We start from the raw sequence: 20,172 nt of genomic DNA, 5'->3' as shown, positions 1-20,172 counted from the left end.
AGCCAGCATCGTTCTTGTTACAGAGGTTACGTTGCTTAAAAAATAAGCAAAGCAATCTGGTCTTCGTTTTCTGCCAAGAGTCTTTCGGTGCCCTGAAATCTGTGGTCCTGAGACCTGCAGAGCTGCTGTTAGGAAATACGGTTTGCGTTGATTTCGTCACGGCCGACTGAGCCCAAACTAGGAATTAGATATCATTTGTAACTGCCATTTGTCTATATGAGTTGGGAATTGATAGCAGCAAGAAAAGCAGAAGAGATCTTAATATGAACACTTACATCTCTGCTACGCTTGACAAAGATTGAGCCATAACTCCACCTCCGAAGCAATAAAAATACAAAGCCTAACAAGAAACCCAAATTTAAAAACATCCATTTTTTTCTTCTCAAGTTCTTCTCACGAGATCCTACAATTGGATACACAATTAAATAACTGGCTGGCTCCACAAATATTTACAACCTCAGTGCATATTGCTAAGAGATTGAGAAGCTTGGGAGGTAGGGTGGACATCTTGTGAACAATCCAGCAATGGTCTTTAAAGCTCCATCAATGTAACTGAGAGACAGGCTGCCTTCTTGGCATCTGCTGCTGAGTGTACTGTACATTAGGCATACAAGAAATGGGGCCAGGGGGAATTTCAAATTCAACAGCCAGCAGCCCGGGTATCAATTAAAGTTGGGTTATTTTCATATGTCACCATTATGACCCTTTAAACAGTGCAGCTATAGTGGAATCACGATGTCTCTCTGACCCTATACTATGCAAATGCACCAAGGCCAGAAGGACTAGGAAACCTCCTGAATTTTAATGTGAGAAGTATGTGATGCCCCTACCTCATTGACATTCTGTGTGGATTTTTTTCACTAATCCTCACACTCAGTAGGCCTAACTTTCTTGATCTCGGTTCTTCAGCGGGGTGTGCAGGTCAAGAAGGCAGCTGAGATGGGCTAGGAAGGAGCCAGGTGGCACAACATGGAGCAGCAGACTCGGTACAATGAGAATCAGGATGGGGATGTCTGGGGAGAACCCAGTCGCTGCCAAAACTGGCGTGGTGGGTGAACCATGGGCTTGGGTCAGAAGTTCTCAAAGGCTCTTCCTGGATCTACGTTTCGAGGGATGATTTTTGAATTTATCTGGAATCAGGGAAAAATTGAGAGTTTTCAAGGTATTGTAGAATCATTAAGGTTGGAAAAGTCATCTAAGATCATTTAGTCCAACCGTCCACCCACCACCAGCATTGCCCACTGACCTGCCACCACTAAGGTAGGCTGTTGCGAGGGGAAGTGAGTGATTCCCCTGTGTGAACCTGTCTCCATCAATGGTGTGGAAAAGCAGCCTTGACATAAATAACAAAAAAAAGAGAGACATAAGAATACCGTGTTATTTTTCTTCTTTTCTTTAGGTTGCTTTTATTTGTTTGTTTGTTTTCCCAGGTATATTATGTTGCACTTGAAGTCTATAGATACCATAAGCTCCTGCTTGCAGGAGTATGGAGACCAAGTGATTGAAGGCCAGCAGTCCCCAAATACTGCCTGGCCAGTGTGCATCCTGCAGAGCACAGGAGGTGACAGGACCCATCCTCCCTGTCACTCTGCTCAAGTGGCTTCTTGTATGTATGCTCAGATTGAGGGAGATAGTGCTAAATACATTGACTCTGATAGGAACGTAGCTTGCAGTGGTGTGTGATGTACACAATGATGGTTTTGTTCTGTGCCATAGACACAATAAAGGTTTTATTCAGCAGAGTGGTGAAGGGGCAGGGTTCTGGGTTGGTGTGCAGCAGAGTAAGGAAAGTGGGATGCAACTGCCGAGGTGGTTTTCATTCACTTGGCAGTTTGGTTTTGGGAGGTTTTTAGTTGGCTCTGGCTCGCTTTACATTTCTCGCTCTTTTATTCCCACCAGCTTTATAAAATCTTAAATGTTTATGAATCAGGGCCACATAGTATTTAAATTTTCAAACAGAGAACCATTCTTCTATATAACAGCCTTCTGACTTTCTAAGGTTGTCAGACGTGTTACTCGTTTTTAAAAGGGAGTATTGTATATAGAACCTCAATTATTTCCTCATAAAGTGATTTTAAAATGACTCCCCAGTGAGTTTTAGGAAAGTGTGTCTAGACTTTTTTCTTTTTCTGTTTTATCCCAGTCTCCCCTTCCCGCCTGCCCCTATCATTTTGTAGGTTATGGATAGTTGAGGATTTGTTGTACTGCAATTTAATGCTGAGTGTGTGCCGTGACCTTTGAGGGGGAAGTCTGTTGGCAGTATCATTACAAATAAAGTACTAACAGATTTCAGAGGTTTATAGATTCCAAGCCGGTTGCTGAAGCCTGCAGACATTTATAAACTTACCGCCGCAGACTTTCAAACTGGGAGCTGAGGTGGTGGTGCAGCCCCTGCTCCGCACCAGCTGCTTCTCAGAGCCCCTCCGGCCCCACTGCCTCCCCCCTGCTGCCTCTCAGTGGGCTCTGCTCTGCTCCTGCCCCACACTGCACGGAGCTGGAAGGCCCACGCACGCAGCCCTGCTTCTCCTGCTGCAGCTGGGGGGTTCGGAGCGGGAGCGAGGATTTGCATGGCGGGACGCTGAGACGGCGAGAGCCGTGCTTGGCTTTACTGCAGGAAGTGGATTAGGCAAATCCCCGAAACAGTGCAGAAATCCATTTTTCCAGGTGCTGGGGCTGGAGGAAACATATAATTAACAGTATCCTGATTTTTACTTAGTTAAGTCTTAGAGCAAGGTATCCTGGAGTTTATATTTTTAGCAGCCACTTTAAGAGATGGTGGGGGAGGATAAGCGTACATGGGGGGAGAGATTAATTTAAAATTGATAACCGCATGGCAGCACCACAGTTTTAACAAGCTCAAGGCCTGCCTCGTGCAGCCTGCTGCACTCAGGGGAGCGGAGTTCAATTCTCCGTGCTGCCAGTTGAAATCAGAAATCACAACTGCAGTGATTAGCAGTGAATTTCCTGATCTCGCTGCCGCCGGCAAAGGAAGGAGGGGACGGTACCCTGCCCCTTCCCCTGTGCGGTTAACCCCTAGCAGGGAGGAGAAGGTGAGGATGGGGGGATCTTGGGGAGTTGGCGTCATTTAAACTTGTACGTTTTGTTTAAAAAAAAATCAATGGCCATTAACGGCCAGACCTGACTGGAGAGGTGCCCAGCGGCGTCTTAATTAATCTCTTAGCTAATAGAGGAGCATCACTTCCAAACGCCTGTTCTACCCCTCTCGTTCCAGCAATGTAGGTCATGCCCACAGGGGCCGTGCAGCCAGCAGGATACAGCCTTGCTCTCAGACTCAGGTGTCAGTCTGGGGTAATCCCAAATGCTGGTTTTCACTGGTGTAAACTGGGTCAGATTTAACTGTGTTCACATCCAGTAACACCCTGCCTGGGTTTCCTCATGCTTGTTCATCGGTGAAGCAATGGAGATTAAAACAACAAGATGCTGCTCTGTATTGCTGTGCTCCGAAATGTGTTATTGTTGTTTGTCTGTCTGTTTAACATCTTCCACCTGGTTAGCAGAGAGCTGCAGCACTCTGCGTGTCAGGGATCGATACACTCACAAAGCTGTCAGACCAGTCCCTCAGTCCTTCTCTGAGCGCTGCTGCTGGAGGTTGCTCGTTCAGGTCCCTGAAAATGTATGATGAGGAAATTCAGATTAATGCATGCAAACCGTAGCAAGCTGAAGTTCAGAAAGCTATTGCAGTGTGTAACAGTCTCAGGCAAATGGGGCTCATATGTCATAGAATCATAGAATCAGGCTGGAAAAGACCTTAAAGATCATAAAGTCCAACTGCAACCTAACCAGACTACCCTAATTCTAACAACCCTCCGCTAAATCACGTCCCTGAGCACCACATCCAAACGGGTTTTAAACACATTCAGGGATGGTGACTCAACCTCCTCCCTGGGGAGCCTATTGCAGAGCTTAACAACCCTTTCTGTAAAGAAGTTTTTCCTGATATCTAACCTAAACTTACCCTGGTGCAACTTGAGACCATTTCCCCTCATCCTTTTGGTCTGGGTAATGCGAACATCTTGGTAGCTAGAGCAGAAAAAGGTGTTGCTTCATAAATAAATAGATAATTGGTCAAGAAATGACCTTTGCATCTAGACCTTTGCCTAATGGGGCAGGCTGGAAGTCATTTTGTCTGCTTGCTTGTTGTACCTTCCTGACCTTTCCTTTTGTTGAAAGAATACTTTTTTTCATCTAAGCATTGCAGAGCTGCCAAAGCATGTATTATGTAGAGGCACTGTGCTGAATTAATGTGCATACATGGGTGTTCATCATATCCATAGGGTGCTCAGCCATGTGCCAAAGGCTGTACACCTCTGACAATATTGGAGAAGTTTCTTTTGGGGAGAATCGAAATGAAATTTCACAAGAAGCTCTGGCGAAAGCCTTATGGTCTGCTGCATATATGTATACATGTCTTACTGCTTTATGTAAACTAAGACAGCTACTGTACAATCAAGATGGACGTGCTGATATCTCAGAGATTTCCACGGATAGACACCAACCTTCAGTGCTGTTCATTTTCTATCAGTGCAGTGGCAGAGGAATTAATGGTGGGTCTGGGCAAGCTGGCAGATGCCAGGGTGCCCTCTTATGTTTCTTCATAGGACGTGTGAGCACCTTGAAAATGAGCTTTTTAGCCATCAGCATTTTTCATCACAATTTTTTTTTTTTCTGTCCCTTTCTCTTTGCTGGCTACTGAACAAATCCTGACGTGCTTTTTGAATTTCAAACAGCACTCTTAGGAACTAGATGTTTGCAAAATATATCAAGCCAGAAACCAAACAAAACCCACCCCAAATAGACACAAATCCCTGGATTCTCTGGCCTCAAGCAAACCCAACAGCAGTCTGTTTCATACCTGGTCAAGCCATGGATTCCCAACACACTCCTCACAGTGCAGTCTCCTGTCTTGGTGTGCTTCAAGGCCAAGAAGTTGTCCTGTGGAAAGCACAAAGCAACTTCTTTGAAGAAACAAACAACCCAGGCTTACCCTGATGTAATTTGAGTGCAGAATTTAGCCCATGGACTGCAGTTCTGGCTCCCCTGGCACTTGTAAGCTTTTTATGACTAATTAAAGTTGGTAAGTAGTCCCCCTCAGGGTGTTTTGGCTCATAAATGAAGGCCAACAAAATATCTAATTTTGCTAAATAGAGTAATTTTTTATATGCCAATAGAGGGCTTTTGGTGAGATTTTTTCTCCTCTCTCCCCACCGTTAGAAGTGAAAGCTCCAATGTTTCCTATCAGCCTCAAGAAGCCAAAGCAGCTCTTGTTCCCTGCGCTGTCCTTGGGCAGGGCTCACACTCAGCGCTGATGCTGAGAGCCCTGGGTCTCTGCTGGGAGAGGCACTGTTCAGCGCAGACAGGGGTATCACTGTGTGCTTATGTGGCATTTGCATTAAAAATCCCTAGCACTTATTTCATCCTACTTCTCTTGTTTCTGCTCAGAACGTTATTTAGTTCCTCAGCAGCTGAACGCTGGTGTCTTTCCCTTCTTAAAACCAAACCTGTTCCAGCGTGATGCACGAAGCAGCAGCACTACAAGTCTTACAAACCCTTCATTGTCAGGGATTATGTTACGATCATCATTCCACAGAATTGGAATTTGTTAGAGAGGTTTTGACCAGCCAGCAATGTGAAGTATTTTGGGGGTGAATTGCATCTCTGTAAAGACCAAAAACCATTTAAAAAGCGGACTGGAGTCTTTTGATTTACATTTCTGATATTAAACAGAGCGCCGCTCTCTGCATTTTTTTGCTACAGGGCATTGCTTCACTGCTAAGAAATAGGGCCGTGGCAAGAATCCAACTTCTTAATGAAGCAGCCTATCTGGAGGAAAACAGCTTTTCACACCATAATAAACAATGAACACCTTTTAGATAACAAATTCAATGGCAAAAATATTGCATTGTACATGTCATAGCCCCGTAATTTAATGGAGGCACTTGCTGCATTAGTGGTTTACATTAATTTTTAAAATTAATTTTGTTTGGCCTGCGGGGGAAATATTTTCTTTTTTTGTTTCTGATATCCTGCAGCTCATTAACACTTTTTTACTGCTGCTTTACAATACTATCTGTAATCGTCCAATTTGTAGCTAGAGGCTCATTTTTTAACTAGAGAGAGAGGGAAAAAAAGGAGCTTTTACTGAAATCATAAATGAAGCTTCGACCACACTGAAAAATCTGCATCTCTACCAGCAACTGGAGTGCCATGGCCTTCTGCAGATGGATTAATTAAACCCCACATGGGTTTTTAGCTTGGGATTTCTGGTTAGGGTGGTGGGCTGCGAGAGGGAAGTTTTCATCCCATTTCTGCTCTGCAAACACGAACCTTGGAGGTGCACTGCAGAATGGATCTGGCTTCCCCTCTCCCTTCCATGCCATGAGTCCATACTTACAGACACTCCAGGACTACAGCTGTATCTCTTCTGTGTTGTCATTTTCCTGGGAAATAGCTGATACAGATTTCAATTTAAGAAGTGATTGTGCTTATTCAGAGTCACCGAAGAGCACAAATGCATTTCTCACCTTGGTGCTCTGGAACGCTGCCCTGCTCGGGGAAAAAATAGAGAGTGAAAATCAAAGTTAAACAACTTGAACATCGGCCCAACGCTCCGCACTGCTCACAGCTGTTAATTTAGCAGCACGCTGATCCCATCTCCCCCAATGAGGTGCCTGGAGGATGGCTGCAGTGCTGTGGTCACACGTGCTCCGTTTGCCCTGGCTGCAGCAGGGTGAAGCACAGCAGCTCTGCAAATAATGCAGAAAGCTGATAGAGCAGGACAGAGCCATTGCATCCCGTCCTCAGGCCTTCACACAAGTGCTGTATGACTCAGAAGTGCTGTGCTATGAAATACGTGGGGTTGGGCAGCACCTGTGTTGCTTGACCTCCCCTGTGCTTTCACTTCATGAAAACAATAGCTGTGAATGTGGCTGAACGTTATGCCTAATGCAGAGTGGTGTATTGCTGTGAATATAAAGGTGTTATTTCCTGGGAATCTATGCAGGTGGTATTCCTGCTGCTGGGACAGGGCTTTCATAGTGTGTAGCAGGAGTGTAGCAAGAATGGGATCTCACTGCTCTGTTACAGGGCGCTATTTGCAGATAGGAAATGACGTGCAATTACAGCTGTGAGATTAAACCTTTATACAGACCAGCCCCACTTGGCTGAGGTCCGTGGAATGATGCTGCAGAATGACACACACAGATGTCCCGGGTCACCTCGCTTTGGGGGTGGGAGCACTGACTGCACTGTGGGTCTGTGGTGGTCTTCCAGAAGGGCTCTCTTCTGTTTTTTTTTTTTTTTTTTTTTTTTTTTTTTTTTTTTTTGTGGAGCTTTTAGCCATTTTTTAAGCTTTCATTTTTCATCAGATCACAGCCCATCTTTTATCTATTATCCAGTAGTGCTTTTCTGACAGATATTTGCATCAAATGAGAACGTGCAGGCTGGAACTCTCTCTGGTGAGGAAACCAGCTTGAGCTGAAAGGCATTGCTTCTTGGGGCTTTGTTCTTGGCTCCTGCACATTTCCTCCCATCTAAATGCAGGCATTTCTACTGCTGCTTCTTTAGGGGAAAAAAAAAACCCAAAACAACAAAAAACCTTTAATTCCGAGATCTGAGCTTATTCAGGCTTCCTCCTACGTATCAGTTGGAAACCTGTGTTCACTGAGAATGGTGAATCTGCTTTGAAACATCTGTTGAAGACTCTGTATGCCTCCAGAATCCTTTCTGAACCTTCCCTACTGAGACACCGCCAGCCTGCTTGTTTTTTTCATGGAGAGGGAAGAGAGTTGAAGGAAGGAACTTGGGCAGCCAGGTGCCTTTCTGCAGTTGCTTCTCTATCCACCAAAAGCCCCAACCAATGGGAGCGATGACCTTTAAAGATGTGGGGAGAATATGAGCCGAGCGTCTGGAAGTTAGCAAAGCAGAAAAGCCGTGTGTGACAGGAAATGGGAAAATGTGGTTCAATATTACCTTGGTTTCATAATTCTTCACTTAGGAGGTTATTAAATGACAGTATATAAAGGTGAATAAACCTCCATTTCGCATGGAGAATTTCATTGATTCAAGAAGCAGCCTTATTCTCCATCCAATAAACCCAAGCAGATCTCTTTTACAGCACGTTTCTGTGTACCTGTGTTGTTTGAAGGTCCTTTTCACAAGGCACATGGTGCAGTGACCATCCCATGCTTTCTCTCTTTCTATCAGCACTTCTACCAATGCAGCGTTCCCAAAAATACCACGACTGCAGTGTCAGCATTGGGTGTGAACCTGGAGCAGGTAATGCCCTGCCAGCTGGAGGCGTGCAGCCATAGGGTATGACCATGTCCTGCTGTGGTGGCTTCACCCTTTGATTCCAGTGGGAAACACCCAGTTTACACTGCCTGACCATAGTGGGAGTTTTCTCCTTATCACTTGGAAGTGCTTATACCTAAGCTAAAACAGGAGGGGTGTATCTATTCCTGCAAAGAAATCGAAGCATCACAAATATGCAATGTAAATGCACATCTCTCACTGTATTTTCTTCATTACACAGACACCTCGTTAATGTGCTCGTCATTTTAATCCTTGCATTAATAGCAATGAGCATCATTTCCTCCAGTGGAGGCTGGGCATGAAATATTTTGCATACCAAGGCAATAACATTGAGTTTATTGTGAACCTTTTGCAGGGATGAGAAAATATAGGAAGGAGCAAGGAATTAATTATATGCCCTTCCTTCCACCCCCAGGCCTTTCCTTCCTTCTAAATGTCTTCAGCAAAGAGTAAGCTTTGAATTGTGACGTTGGGATGGGGATTGAGTTACTGCTGGGGTGCGGAAGATGTAAACATCTGTGCTCCAACTTATGATGCAGAGCTTGGAAATTTGGTGTTTCTTTGCTTATTTATGGGAGCTTTAATTCTTCGAGGGAAAACCAAATGTTGCACATAGGGCAGGGACTTGGAGGATGCAGGCTGCAGCAGCCCTGTGCCCTCCCAGGTAAGGTGCTGAGCAGCTCTCTGGCCATTACCTCCCCTCTGGGTGGGTACAGAATCATAACTTCATGGCCATGTCAGAATTCTAAATGTATTTTCTAATTGCATTTAATAATTATTATTAACTAGGAAAGTGGTTAACAATTAGGAGCTCAGCAATATGTGGAAGTCTATTGTCCTGATAGAATGGCATTACTGTTGGTAATGGAGATGTATTAAATTCTCAGTTAATTAAGAGTTTGTGTAATGATACAACATTTTTGTCCGTGTTTTATCTAGAAGGGACCAGAGAACCAGAGCAAGGTCCAGCACACTGAGAAAGCAGAATTTTTGGTGAGGTTTTTCTAAACATTGTGGACTCACAGCTGCAAAAGAAATAGTGGTGGAATGTGATGAGGAATAGAACATGAAGCCTACAGCTGTAGCCTGGAGGCTCAAAGATGCCAACCTCAAATGGGTTTGGTTTTCAGTGGCGTGATCTGAAAACTTAAAAAGTCACTTTCAAAAGAAAGTGCCATCATTGTGCTTTGTGCCATAGCTGCTTCCATTTACACTTGTGTGCTACATATTATAAAGTGAAAGTGGTACCTTATGGGACATAGATGCTTTACAAAATACATATAATTATCAGCAAGAATGATGCAGAAGTGGGTATCCCAGAACACGTTGTGGAGTCTGCTTGGTCCTGTTAAGCAGAAAGTCTCGGCCCCTTGGGTTCAATGTCTCAGAACAGAGTTTTAAATAACCAGATGATGATGCAGGGCAGTGTAATAAGTGTAAGTCTGTGCTTCAGCACCAGCTCTTGTCTGCTGAGATTGGCTCTTTCAGAACTGGAGCAGTGAAATTTAGAAATCCATGTGACATCTGTGTAATGAAGAAGTGGACTCTGGGACATAAGTGCAGGTTAACCTGATTTTAATACAGCATGGGAGCAGCAGAGCCTTGGACCTGGGAACAAAGGAGAACAAAATGAGCAGGCTTTTCTATTATGAATATATGGGATTGAAAACCTGTGGAGGAAGGATATTGTTCAGCACTGAGAAACCTAGAAATACCAGATATGAGGAGTCGGTGCCTTTGCGTATAGAAATTGTTGTGCAGAATACACTGACATAAGTAACATCCTCTCTCTTTTTTGAAGAATGTGGTTTAAAGCACTTTTTTTGACTAGTAAGTGATGTCAGGAGTGAGACTGAAATAAAAACAGAAGTGTAATCTAGCCAGATACCAAGAAGGAATTTTTATGGTAGTGAAAGTGGGGATCATAACACTCTTAGGATCTGTTGCTCAGAGTTCCCATTGCAGAGGTGATGTACGCTCGTGGACATGGAGATGTTGTTACTCATGCATTTTTAATATTTTATTAAAGGTCTCTTTATTATGGAAAAAGTGTGTATACCCTCTGCGCTCAGTGAGGGAGCCCAGAGGATCAATTGCAAAACACATGAAGCATGGAAAATTCACAGGGCAGCAGTGCTGGAAACAAAGCTTCAAACCAGGGGGAACAGGTACATCTTAAATAGGTTTTCTTCAGCTGTCTCTTTGGAATAGATGTTGATGTTTCCCTGTGCTTTGTGTCAGGGATTGTGTCGGGAGGTTTGGGTCTCAGTCTGAAATTACCCTCACCTCCCATGGGTTCATCTCCTGAGGGCTCACTGCTCATGTCAGGAGATCCCCAGCAGGTGATACCTCGGGTGATGTTTCACTGCATCACTCAAGTCTTTAACGATGATTTGTTACCCACCTTGTCGTTTTGGTGGTGGGCACCTGGAGGCACACACAGCACTGGAAGTCTGCCCTTAGCAGATGGGTCTGCACTGAGCATCACGCTCAGGGAAAGGGCTCTGATGCTGAAGCTCTGAACAGAGGGCACATTTTTTAAATATTAGCATTGCTTCATGGTATGTGCAGTATGGCCAGCATGGATGCATCTCTTCTTTGATTCATCCTTAAATTAAATGCAGCATGGGAGCCTAAACCATAGGAACTTAGAAAATACATTGTTATGGGTTTAAAATGTACAGAAGTGATAGAAGTTGCAGCTAGCTTCTTACCCACCAACCATCTTAAAACTTGAACCCTGTAATTACCAGCAGGAGCTGAAAGTGCTGGGCAGCTGCAGCTGCTGTAACCAGCCGTCCTCATTCCCTTATCAGGTGGGTGCTGAGGGAGCCCAGGAGGTCTGATAAGGCTGGGAAATGTAAGAGCAAAAGCTGCCCTGGTAAGTACCAGCACCACCCGAGCTATGCTATTGCCTTGTTAGGGCTCCACTGACACGTTAACTAAAGCAACCTGCACTCCAGTTGCATTTATGGCACTGTGATCTTCCTGCTTTACTCCCCTTTTTAGTCTAGGATAACCTCTTTGGGTAGCAATACCCCTGGGCACTTCATGAATCCCTTCCCAGTTAATGCTGGCAGCACTTATTTGTCCTTTTGGGAACCTGGAAGATGTGCACGATGGCATTAGGCAGCTCTCAGCATCTCTGTTCCCGTGATGGATCTGTCACATTAGCCTGAGTGTTAGCAGTGCATAAGGTTTAACTTATGTCCCTTGATGAGAGAATTAAAGAGCATGTCTGGGCTCTGCATTAAGGGCTCCTGTGTGTTGATAGGACTTGAGTTATTTAAGTTAACTTTGCAATGAAGACAACCCCCAAGGGACTGTCAGCTCAAGAACACCCACTAACCACAACTTGTCATGTTGCTGCAGAGAGAGAGGAATGAGCTTTTAAGTAATTAGTGCCCAAAGCATTCAGTGCTTTGTAGGTCAAAACCAAAACCTTAATTCCACCAGAAAACTAATCAGAAGCCAACACAGATTTCAGAGCGATGCTGTAATAAGCTTTCCTTGTGACACACCACTTAATAAGCAGGCAGCAGTCTTTCCCTCCAGCTCAAATTTCCAGCTGACCTAAAGATGTAAACCCACCGACAGCATGCCATTGCAGCCTTGAGCTCAAAGTGAGAAAGTTATGGGTAACCACTGTGGGTCCGGGCCCTGGAATGAAACATTACACCTTTAGCATGGAATGCAAGTGGCAAAACTCATTCTGGCTTCCAGTGTGTGCAACCCGAGCATCTGCCCATCAGCTGGGAGAGCAGAGACACACAGGAGGAAGGTGTTGCTCATGGAATTTCTATTATTTCACATCTGTATGCCAGGATGGTGTCTTGGAAAATGTGCTTGGACGTTTCCATGTGTGTGTGTTGCCCTTTGGCTCGTGGTGGGTGCAGGCAGGTGAGTGGAACCCACTTCTTATCCTCAGTCTTGAGCACGGACACGTAGATGTGGGGGAGTTTCCTTCTTCAGATGCTTCAGAGGGCCCTGATACCTCTTTTGGGAGTGGCTGTATGCATTTCTCCATTGGCCGGATGTTCCTCTCACCACCACTTTATGGTGGTCTGAGGATTAATTAAACCCAATGTAATTGTACACTCTTGCTTATGGTGAAAGTATATGGAGAACAAAAGCAGGAAGGGAGCTGCATATTCACGTAGCCTGTGCAGTGCTAGTGTCCTACTAGTGTTACCTAGTGCAGTGCTGTGTGTCCTGGTGAAGATGAGGAGCGACGTTAAACGGCATTAAAATAATGTGTTCATTGTAACGTGAGTTGTCAGGTGCTCATGTCAGTCTTGGTGGAAAAACCAACTTCTGCTACCCTGTAATGCAGATTTTTTGTTCATGATGCAGTCAGTAGTATATTACATGAGCTGCCTGTTGTACTTCACCAGAATTTCCTGGGGTCTGAGTCTTCCCTTTCTTAGGGTTGATTCCTGAACTCCTTGGAGGCAGTGAGAAGGTATGGAAAAGTGCCATGATACAGAAGTACTTTGAAGGCAATATTTCTCTTTTGAACTATGGAGAGAAGGAAAGGCTGTGGAAGGAGGGACGCAAAACACTCTAAGGAAACATGTTTGCCAGTACCAGCTTGCTCTGTGATCCAGGGGCAGGAGGAGCCTGCATGAGTAATGCACTTGTCTGGAATAGCAGGCAGGTAGACAATAACCTGTGACTGAGCAAGCGCATACGTTTGTAGGAGCGCAGCCCAAGCCACTTCTCCATTTACCTGAAGATCTCAAAATGCTTTAAAGCTGCTCTCTCCTGCAAGCTCAGGAAGCCAATTGCAGCTGTTGTGGAGGAGTGCTCTGAAGCACTGCTGGCTGAGTTGAGGTCATGAGGTGAGATGGAGATGCAATGAGCAACTGATTCAGAGTCCTCTTGGCATCACAGTGCTGCTCTCTCCATATCAAGACGTCCTTCACTTGCTGCAGGATGAGCTCTGAATTGTTTCTTGGGTAAAGGACTTTCCCTTTCTTCCCTTTGTTTCTTTAGACATTCTAACCTAATAAATGAAGCCCAAGAATGGGACCTGGCAGCTCAGTTGTGTCATTACTGCTCTTGGTCTGGTTGGGTGTTTGAAGAGAAACTTCTCGCATATCTGCTTATCAGATAGAGCCTTCAACTTCTAATTGATTTGTTCTGTTAGAAGTCAAGCAGAAATTGTGGCAGTGGGTTTGTGGCTCGTGTTATGGAGGCTGTGTTTATGAAGTGAGTGTCCTGGCATTCATTATAGGGCTCTCCTGCCCCTTCCCCTTCCCCCCCCAATCCCAGTGCTGACCCCTAATCCCAACAAAATGAAGATCTGGTTGTCATATGGATTGCAAAGCTCTCCTCTTGCATCACAAACAGTGTAGATCAAAACCACTTCATTTAAAGACAGATGTTTTCTGGTAGTGATTAATGTATCTCTCCCCCTCCCCTTCCTTTTCTAGAAGAACCTTTTATTTCATGATCATCCGCTCTAGCGTTAGTTTAACAGACTGAACTCAGGCACTGCATAAGACTGGATGACCTGGCTCATTTGAAACATGTAGGTGATCTGAATTTTCAAGCCCAGCTCTAAATGAAACCATTGAAATTTCCATGTGTGCCCTCACTAGTTTCAGGTAAAAGCCTCGTGCACCTGGGCACCTTCTCAGGTACCTTTCTAGGTGCAAGCTGCGGGGTGCTGAGTGCTCGTGGCCTCTCGTGTGAGCCCTGTCTTCTGAATTCCAGTCTCCCCCTGGGTGCTCTGTCTGAAAACCTCACTGCCGCCTCTTGCCTTCGACAGCTCTTTCAAAGAGGGATTTTTCTCCCAGTTTATTTGGCCAAAATGTTCTTCTTTTCTTCTCTCAGGCCTTGCGCAGATCAGCTTTCTCCTTCTGTTGGAATTTTGGAATTGGCTGCATTTTACCAAGGCTTCAAATGGAGAGGATTTGAGCCTATAAATCCTTACTCTGTGTGAGTCCTTATTCTCGCTAATAGCCCTGCTGAAGTCATCAAGACTGTTTACATGAATAGGATCAGGAGTAATTCTAGTTGGATCTAATTAGTTACACCAGAGTACGTGAAAGCAGAATCAGTCCGTCGTTTTGCAAAGTGCGTTGGGATGAAATACGCTGAAACCGAATATAAAACCGCATTGTTGCATGTGGCTGTGTGGTTAAAGGATGTTGTTGTCTGGCATTTTTCACAAAGAACGATCATTAGTACAAGTTGGAAAAATATAGGGTTTGGGGCTGCATTTTCCCTGCAATTTAATATTACTTGATATTGGTTAGAAATAAATTGTTACAGACTCCCTCTGAATTCCTTTAGGGTAAATATTTATCACATGTAACGTTTCCTCAATATTCTGCATTTTCAATACAATTAGCTTCACTGTAGGTTATTTACTCCAAGTTGAAATTGAAGGAAAAGCCTCCAAGTGTATTTTGAGCTGAGCTATTCATCAGAAGTCCAACACTATTTTGTTCCAAGTCAACCAAGAGCTGTGGGAGATTTTCTAACTGGGGATCTGTGCTGGTGAGACGCATTAAAGCCAATGGCGTACACAAAGCATCTTGTTTTCCTTCCTTTCCATGGGGTTACGTGGTCCAAACTGAGATGATAACGGGAGAGAAGCACAGCTCTGCCGATTCCCAGCAGGAGTTGTGCAGAAGGACGGAGCTATTTGGAGCCTGTTGACCTACAAGTCTGGGCTGTCAGCTGTTTTTATTGGTGAACGTGCACATGGGTGTGGAATAACCCCACACCATGGATGCACAGCTCACTCTGACCTCGTCAGATGCATCAGAAATGTGTTCCAAGGTGGATTATAAGTCAGCAGCCTTGGTGTGCCCTTGAGCTCTTCTGTAGTTTTTTCAAACTTCTCAGTGAAGCTGTTTTATTATAAAAACCTGATCCTGTCTGATAAATCCTATGTAATCTCAAGCTTTACAGGTTCCCAATTCAGAAGAATTGCAGGTTTGCTTTTAATCGGGGTCAGGCTGGCCCCTTTGCAAGGCGAGCAGTGTATTAGAAGGGATGTGGTGCTTCTGGGTCATCTTCTGGTGTTAAAGTTGGTTTAAGAGGATCCAGCCTCTCCCATGTGTACTTTAGCATGGGTTGTGCTTTCTAATGCTTCAGTAATACGACCCAGGGTAAGCTGCAGGCTGAAGAAAGCGGGGATAATTCCCAGAGCTGACTGGCAGCCCACAGGGGAAGGGGTTCTTGGGGCACTTGTGGCAGGAGTGGTGCTTCTTGGTGACATTGTCAAAGACTGGCTTTTTTTGGCTCAGATTTGCAGTGGAATTTAGCTTGTTCCTCAAGAACCTGAAGATGGTTCATCCTGATTGGAGTCCAGTCCTGCCTTTGGATCACAGTGACTTCAGATGATTTTTTTTTTTTTTGTATTTTTTGCCATTTTCCTCATATGCTCATTAATGGCACTGTGCACAGCATGTGCTGAGATGGTTCTCAATCCACCCCGAGTTCACTCAAGTTGAGCAGGACAGCAAAGAGATTCACTTCTTCTGCTCCATGACTTCTGCTGGGAGTGGAGCCTGGCAGGAATGATGGATCAAGTTGCTTGCTTCTAGGATGGACAAGCCAAAACATTAAAATGCTCAAACAAGTCAGGATATTTTAGAGCCTTCTAAAAGCATTTTTGTCTTCTCCACTTGTTTTATTTTGTTTTTAAAGATGTTTCATTATATCCAACTTCAAAGAGTGCATTTGATCTGCTGGTATGCTTCTGACTGCATCCACCAGGAGTTCACTTAAGCCAAGCAGTGAAACAATAATGTATGTTGTACAGCTGAAATGAAAATTAACCTAATGTACAGTATTTGCTACATTGCACAGCTGAAATGAACTCCTGGTGGACAGTGAAAAACATGCTGGCAGATCAAATACACCTTTTGAAGTTTATTATACTAAAATGAAATAAAGCCTCCAAGGGGAGCATTACAAAAAAAGAAAGGCTTAGGAGAGCTACAGCTGTTGTGTACTATTCTCTTTTTGTTATTATTGGAGTTTGCAAAGGCCCTGTTGCAAAGCCTGCTGCAGTCACTGTGATCCCTTCCTTGGGCCCAGTGTCAGCCCACTGGGACCAGTTGGCCCCCAGCACCCCCCGTGCCAAACACTCAGCACTGCCTGCTGTGGCCTTTTGCTTGCAGGGCTGGGACTGGCTGTGGTGAGTGCTTGCTGGTGAGATTGGTGTCATTTCCTCCATCCAGCCTTATGCCAGTTGGGGCGATAGAATCACTCTAAATTAGCATCTTCTTCTCTTTTTCCCCTTCATTAAGAGGAATAATAAAGCAAGCCCTGCACGTTTATATGCATCCCACGTGAGTCTGGTGGATCTGATGGCGCATCTATTAGTTTACTTTGACAGCATGAGGTTGTTTTGACACATGGCCCAGCAGGAGGGCATTATGCATCCCATAAGAGCTGCTCCGGACAGCAGTTCCCAGCAGCCCCAATGCACACAAGCAGCCTGCAGACAGCTGTGGGTCATTCCAGCCAATGCTAGCAGGCCGAGGGCATTATGCTGAGATCTTTCAGGAGCCAGAGACCATTACACCCAGTTCAGATTGCACTTCCACTGAGGTTCCCAACATAGCATTTGAGTGTTTGGAAATCATACTCTTAATGACACGTGGCTGGGCCTGATAGGGACTAGTTCAGCACTTGTTTTAGTGCTGCAGAGCTGCTGTGTGATCTTATAAACCCTTCTGCGGAGGGTGGGGGTAATCTCTACTTATGGGATTAGTCTCTTTGAAAGCACTCCTGTGTCAATAAAACATACCCACAAGAGTAAAGCTTGAGCAGCCTTCAGATTTCGTAGGAAGGAGAGGTGTGATTCTCTGGCAGGCAGCACCCTCTGCGTTTGGCCCAATATTTTTTCTACGTCAGCCTCCGATGTTAAAGGATTGCAAGCCAGGAATTATGCAGACCCTAAATCGTATTTGTTTGACAGATCAGGCATTGTCAGCATGTCCCCTCCCCTGCTCCGGAGCAGTGGGCATCCCCGCAGAAAGTGAGAACTGAATGAACTGATTGCTTAACCTCTCCTGACTCTACCCCGGTGGTAGATCATTAATGGTGTAGAAAATGAGGGCCAGCACTGGCAGCGGCGGGGTGGGTGTGTGTGCATCTCACAGAGATTTATGCGGAGGTCTGAGATGAGGAGACAGCCCAGTGGTACATCATCATGCAGGAGACATCAGAGACGTTCTTCTTCGCTTGGGTGCATTATCATAAAAAGTGATTTAGACTGGAGCTGATTGATGCAAATGGTCCTCTGTTCTTTCCTATCATTAGCGGCCTCTTTCAGTGGCCAGAGGCAGTGATTAAAGCTGTCATTTGGAGCTGCTCATTAAAGACAAGCACCCGAGGAGCAGGAGGAAAAAAGGTTGAAGAAGCATGATTCCCCCCCCCCCCATTTCCTTAAAAAACACATTATCCTTTCTCCAATTGTGGCTTTGCAGGGGAAGCATGTATTTATGATCAAGAATGCAGGTGGTTCATCTCAACAAAATCAGAACTGCGTTGTTATCTCTTAATATTTCGAGGAGAGCACGGTGCTAAGGAGATCGTTCCAAAGGTATCACTGGATGGATTTGTCACGATGGAACCTGATGCAATAGCAGTCGGGTTACTCGCAGAAGCCGGGGATTTCCATGCACCCAACTACTGTGCAGTTCAGCAGTTGGCTGTTCTTTGGCTGAGGAGGACACAATGTAAGGACATGGTCTTGTTGAACAAATGGGAAATAAGAGCAAATAGATGCGTGCCTTGTGGTTGTGTGCTTGTATCGCTGTGGACCACGCAATGTGGATTATCTGTGTTGTCCGTATTGCCCAAGGAGCATTTCCCAAAGCTGAGGGTGTGATGATGACTTGGAGCATCCTGATAGGCTTTGCTTCGTGGCTCCGTTCTACAAGATCATGGGACATGGATGAGTTGTCAGTCCTCAAGGGCTTCTTCCACTTCCTCGTAGGCAGAGAAGCAGGTAGAAGAGCTGCCCTATCATCCCTGGGGACCTCAATGAATCGAGATGAGCTGGAGGAGCACCCAGAGGGGACGAAGGGATGTGGGTCAGGATCAGCAGAGCTCTGCTTGAAGCCAGCAGTGTGCTGATGGCATGCTGCACGCCTCCTCACCCCATCAGCACGTCTCTAAAAAGGTCACAGCCGGAGAAACTCAGTAAGTGCTGCTGGGGCAGCCTGATAGAAGATGCTGAGGAATGACTGAGAGGAAGTTATGATGATAGCAAAGGAGTAATTTAGCATATTAGGGGAAATATGTCAAACCAAGCTGATTGCTATAAATACAGCCTTCTTATTTCAGAATCTGGCTGTGCCCCAAGGATTTTCCTATGAAATTACGGAAGTGTGGCTTACTTATTGCTCACTGACTTTCACACTGTTGTGCCTTCTTTTTCGGTCATATGTTTAACACTGCCTCACTGCTTCCTTTCCTAATGTGCTCATTCCTCTCTCAGTGATGCTGTGTGGGGCAGAAGTGTCAGTGCTGTGACTGGGGATGCTGGCTCTCCTGAGGATGCGGTTGGTGTTGATTGGGGAGGGACTGAGGGCTTTGGAGCTGGACCTGAGCACTGGAGGAAAGAGGAGGGGATATGGCCCTGCACAGAGCAGGATGTGGTGGCACAGAGCAGAGCATGCTGACAGCAGCTGGCCACAGCCAGCTTGGGATTTGCCTACAATTATAACAGCCGGCTCTTCCAAACTGGGCCACATTGCTTCCAACAGAGTCAACTTCTGCTTGTCTGCCCAACTGTGATCCTGCTCTCATAGCAGTCCTTACATTTCATACATTAAATACAGTATATTTTCATGTGTGTTGTTCCTTATAATAAAATAATCTTCATTGTGCTGCCAGTTCCTTGATATTGAAATTCTGGAATGAGCGAGCATTTCACGTGTCACATCTTTAGATTCTGGCTATCGTAGATCTGAATAACCATCATGGTTTAAAGACAAATATTACAGGTTTTGGAAAATACACTGCTTCCTGTCTCCTAGAACTGACTTTGGCAGGGAAGACATTTCATATGACAAAGGGCAAAGGCAATCATGCCAACAAATCAAACATTTTGGAAGTTTCATACTACTTTCTCCTTCATATACGTCACGCTCAAGCTTGCCAGTTTCAAAGAATAGAAATGTTTCTAAGAGAATTTCCTTTCTTCTTTGTTTCAGTTATCCTTTACTCCAAGGTTCTCTGCATCTATCTTTGTTTTTCCTGGTGCTGTTAGCAGTTCCCTGCAGCGACAGCTCTGCTGGAGGTGGGATTCCCCTTCCTGGGGAGGGACCCATGCATACTCAGCAGTGCAGCCATTGCCTGCCCTGAGCTGGAGCAGCTGGTGCTGTGTGCAGCAGGAGCTGTTTGTTTGGGTATCTCTGGCAGTAAAAGGGAAAAGAAGAGTTGGTGAGAGCAACCATAAAGCTGTTGGATCTGAGAAATTCTCTCTCCATGTAATTCAGTGTTTGCAAGGTGTTGGGCTGCTCTACAGGGCCACTGGGAGAGCAGCCTCTGTGTTAACTGCTACACTAACAAGTGGACCATGAGAACCATTTAAGTTGAATCAGTGAATTGTAAATTTTGAGTTGGAAAAGAACTATCAGATCATCCAGTCCATTTCCCTGCCCGCAGAACTATTCCCTCAATACAGTTTCTGATGCTTTGTCCGGGTTGGTCTGAAAGTCTCATGCAAAGCGACTTCTGTGCACCCTGGAGGAGGTCCATCCGTGGGTTGAGCTGTCTTATTGCCAGCATTCTTCTCAGTAATGAGCTTAAACTAAATAATTTCTTGCTAACGAAGAACGATATTATTCAGAACAGGTTAAGATG

At 45.1% G+C, this 20,172-nt stretch overlaps 1 protein-coding gene across 9 annotated transcripts in view; it reads left to right on the top strand.

The window, feature by feature from the left end:
* The window catches only part of AUTS2 (activator of transcription and developmental regulator AUTS2), a 657,596-nt gene that overhangs the window by 533,102 nt on the left and 104,322 nt on the right, over nucleotides 1–20,172 (top strand). The window lies entirely within an intron of this gene.

The sequence above is a fragment of the Phasianus colchicus genome, chromosome 21 (genome assembly GCF_987193195.1).
Source record: "Phasianus colchicus chromosome 21, bPhaCol1.hap1.1, whole genome shotgun sequence".
In the NCBI taxonomy this organism is placed as follows: Eukaryota; Metazoa; Chordata; class Aves; order Galliformes; family Phasianidae; genus Phasianus; species Phasianus colchicus.
The sequence above is the reverse complement of the archived record's forward strand: the minus strand, read 5'-3'. Positions and strand labels throughout refer to the sequence as shown.